The sequence below is a fragment of the Triticum urartu genome, chromosome 7A (assembly GCF_056163025.1).
Source record: "Triticum urartu cultivar PI428250 chromosome 7A, HENAU_Tu73, whole genome shotgun sequence".
Classification (NCBI taxonomy): Eukaryota; Viridiplantae; Streptophyta; class Magnoliopsida; order Poales; family Poaceae; genus Triticum; species Triticum urartu.
This window is the reverse complement of record NC_141879.1, coordinates 722510744-722514798: the sequence shown is the minus strand read 5'-3', so window position 1 is coordinate 722514798 and position 4055 is coordinate 722510744. Positions and strand designations below refer to the sequence as shown.

The 4055-nt window shown below is 43.5% G+C and overlaps 1 pseudogene across 1 annotated transcript; it reads left to right on the top strand.

The window, feature by feature from the left end:
• LOC125525192 (protein FAR1-RELATED SEQUENCE 5-like) lies at positions 1 to 3652 on the top strand (annotated as a pseudogene). The gene is made up of 6 exons (XR_015610171.1): positions 1 to 51; positions 737 to 1000; positions 1082 to 1508; positions 1870 to 2089; positions 2413 to 2725; positions 2827 to 3652. The product of XR_015610171.1 is annotated as a protein FAR1-RELATED SEQUENCE 5-like (transcript).
• The last annotated feature ends 403 nt before the right edge of the window (positions 3653 to 4055 follow it).

Below are 4055 nucleotides of genomic sequence, written 5' to 3'. Positions count from 1 at the left end.
ATGGCCGGGCCGGTTGAGTCGCAGGCTTCTCTTAGCATAGCCGAGGCCGAGGTATGCCACGTCGGAGACGGCCCACAGGGCGGGGGGGTGTTGGATTTCCGTCCATGGGGGAGATTTCAACGTTTGTTCAGAGGCAACCAGCGGCTAGACCAGGAAGGTCTGTGTGCTAAATCTTGATCCACTCCAGCTTTGTCTATGCATGTTTATGCAGCACCGCTTGGATTTAGTAGTTGATTTCCCATGGTTTCTTCTTCTGCCGTTGTTCATACATAATCTCTGCAGTATAATTTTCAAGTTCAAGGCTGACAGTCATAATAGAAGTGTTACTGATTCTAAATGGATCAACGTTAGACTAACATTGATCCTCAGATAATAATCATTAGACTGATCTTTCTTATTGAGGCTGCCAAAATTGTATGCAGAAGTAATATTAATTACTGGTGGAGGTACTGAAGTGCTATCCTGTACTGCTGGGTTGAAGTAACTGTCAAAGTTGTTAGTTTTGTTAATCAAACGTGTTTCTGAATTTAGGGGCAAAAAGTTGTGTTAAGTGAAAAATCTATTTCATAGTAACACTTGACATCGGGTGTCCATCGCATCTTGTTCTGCTAGCCGGGCGGCATAACTATAGAATATGTATTTCTATCAGAATTCTTAGGGGTTGTCTATGTTAATTAGGGAAAGTCCTTTGTGAATTGCTTGGTGCTTATACTTGATATAATGATTTTGCTTTAAGGTGACGATTGGCAAAGCACCTGCACAGCGCGAGGCAAACCCAAACAGAAAGAGTGCTCTGGAGATTTCGATGAGAGCTTTCGTAACAAAGAAGAATGGAAATGTTGTTAACCCAGAGATTGGTACTTCGTTCGATTCTGTTGATGAGGCCTATGAGTTTTATAACTTGTATTCCTGGGAAGTTGGTTTTGGAATAAGGTACGCCAAGAGCAGACTTAATGTCAACCTATAAAAGTGCATGCAGGAGATTGTGTGCGGGTGTGCGGTGAGTTATATCTTAACTTGAATCAGGAAAATTTGTGCTCCTATGGTATGCTGACTATAAATCTATGTGCTTGATTTGCAGGGGAAACCTTTGAAGGAGAACAACAGGTCAACTAGGTGTGGGTGCAGTGCTATGATAAGGCTACTAAGGTTAGATGACAATGCATGGTATATATCTGAGCACAAAGCGGAACATAATCACACTCTGTCGAGCACATGTGGGGAGAAGATGCATTGGAAGTCGCATAGGCACATTGGCCGTTACACACAAGATTTGGTGAAGCAACTTAGGCAGAATAATGTGAGTCTCGGTAAGGTCTTCAGTATTGTTGGTAGTTTCTTCGGCTCTGTTGAGAATGTTCCTTTTACTAAGAGGTCGTTGAAAACACTATGCCGTAAGATAAACAAGGAGCAATCGGATTCAGATGCAAGGAAAACGATGGAAATCCTTGCAGAAATGAAGGCAAATGACCCAGAATTCAACTATGCAATACAAGTTGATGAGGAAAGTAGGATAAAAACACTTATGTGAGTGAATGGGCGAAGCATAGACCAATACAGATGCTTTGGCGATGCAATAACATTTGACACAACTTACAGGACAAACCTCTGACATGCCCTTCGCTTTCTTTGTTGGCATAAACAACCATTTCCAGAGCATAATTTTCGGTGGTGCCATGCATAGAGATGAGAAGGAGGATACATTTAAGTGGGTTTTCAGAGAATTCATACGTATGGTTGGCGGCAAACATCCCAAGACGATATTGACTGGTGAGTGGGATTTCAAGCTCGCAACAAGGGCTATAAAAATGTTCATACTTAAAACAAAATTAATTTTGCTTACTGATAGCATGTTTTGTCCATTTGTAGACCAGGCACACTCTATGGAGTTGGCTATCAAGGAGGAATTGCCAAATACAACTCATAGATGCTGTAAATGGCATGTACTCAAAAATGCAAAGGAGTCAATGGGTTCCCTGTGGGGGAAGAAGAGCAGTGATTTCAAGAATGACTTCCACAAGCTTGTCCATCACATGATAACAGTGAAGGAGTTTGAGGATGGATGGGATGCAATGCTGGAGAAGTACTCATTGAGGAAACATCCGTACCTGACACAAATAAATGAAGTGCGACACAAGTGGGCAAAGCCGTATTTGATGGGGTTTTCTTTGCACCAAAATGACAAGCACCCAGCGCATCGAGAGTTCTAATCACCTGCTGAAAGGATATGTGTCACCAGGATGTCCAATGCATCTATTCCTCAGGAAGTATGAGAAGCTCCAGTTCGACAGGGAATCTGAGGAAAGCTTCCAGGAGAAGCGCACTACTCTGGTACACTTTCTCTGTTTTTTATTCCAGCTAACACTTCTATAAATAGAATGGTGAATTGTCGTTTGTGTGAGTGCTGATGACTAAGTTAATTTTATGTTCCATGCAGAGTGGTGTTCCTTTGAGGCTAAACATACCAATTGAGAGGCACGCAAGTAAAATCTACACAAGATCAATGTTTGAACAATTCAGTGAGGCACTGTACAAGTCTTTTGCACATCAGGTTGATGTTATAGAACATCGAAAGGTTTACAAGGTAACGCATCTCGATGCGGCAGCTCGGGAGAAATGGAGCAAAATTGTTTTTATTGTCAATGTGGATGATGAGGCGAGGTTCTTTGATTGTGAGTGTGGCACGTTTGAGCATTCTGGAATGGTTTGTTGCCATTCTCTGAAGGTAATTGGAAGAAATGACTCTATGCATGAATTTGGTATCCTGAACTTTGTTGCTGGAATTACTTTGGACCGCAGTCTTATGCTCTGTCTTCCGATTCGTAGGTGATGATTGAGTTTCGTTTGGCAAAAATACCAGATAAACACGTTGTTAAGAGATGGACAAGGGATGCTAGGGATATATTGCTTGATCACTTAGTGCGGTACCAGAAAGACAAAGGCCCACCAGCGTCCGACACTTTTAGGCACAGCCAAATGTGGATCAGGGCCCTGGAGTGTTGCGCCTTAGCGACATCAATGTGAAGTGTTATGATGTGTTCATGGCAATGATGAAGGAGGTATATGCCACGTTGCTGCCACTTAGCCATGACAAGGATGGCATGGGGCTGGAAGAGAGAGATGGTGTAGCTAAGATGGCAAGTGGCACAGCTTGTTCTGATACAGTTGAACATGTGAAAGCTTTGGTTGAAGACTGTGGAGATCAATCATATTGTTCCGGCATTGCAGCTGCTAATTGCAAGCGGGCATCAGGAAGACCTACTACAAGCAGAGATAAAGCGCCTTATGAAGAGAAAATGAAGAGGTCTCGATTCTGCAAGATTTGCCGTAAAGAGGGACAGAAATGCACCACTTGCCCTGATCGCGGCGACATTCCAAAGGCTCCAAGGAAGGAGCCAAAGTTTACCAAATGTGGAGTAATCGGACACCGTAGGAATGTATGCGGCAAATCTACTGATCCATTCGAGCCAAACTTCCTCTAGGAGAAAAATATTATAGTGATTGGCTTGATGCCCAAGGACTTTGTAACCCAAAAAATTATATTGCTTCTATGCGTTGATAATGGACCAGTCGGTCCATTCATGTATCCATAACATTTGATCCTACTTTTTCGATGCCGAGAAATCTTCTTTATGCATTGCCAATTTTTATATGCAGTATTGTTGTTAGTTGGTAATTTGGCAACTCATATTGCGTATTTGTTGGAAAAAATAACTGCTGGGCCGGTTCATTGGATTGTTGGGCCTCCATAATATATCAAGGCCCTGGTGGTTTGTTGCTGGAATTGGGAGTGTGTTTGCGAGCAAAGCTGGGGTGGGGGGATGCCAACTGGTAGGTACAACGCGCATGAACTTGTGTTCTCAGTTATGGCTTTCCGCGCGCACGAGCTGGTAAAGATTAAGGGTAACACGATGTGCACAGCCCACACCTTGTCTCGCATGCATGAAAAGTTGATGTACGGGGGGGAGGGTGGGTGGTTGTGGTGGGCGGGGCGATTTGACAACACGAGCGTTGAGCACGTCGCGTGCTACTTGTGTTGCACAGGTCATGCGGAA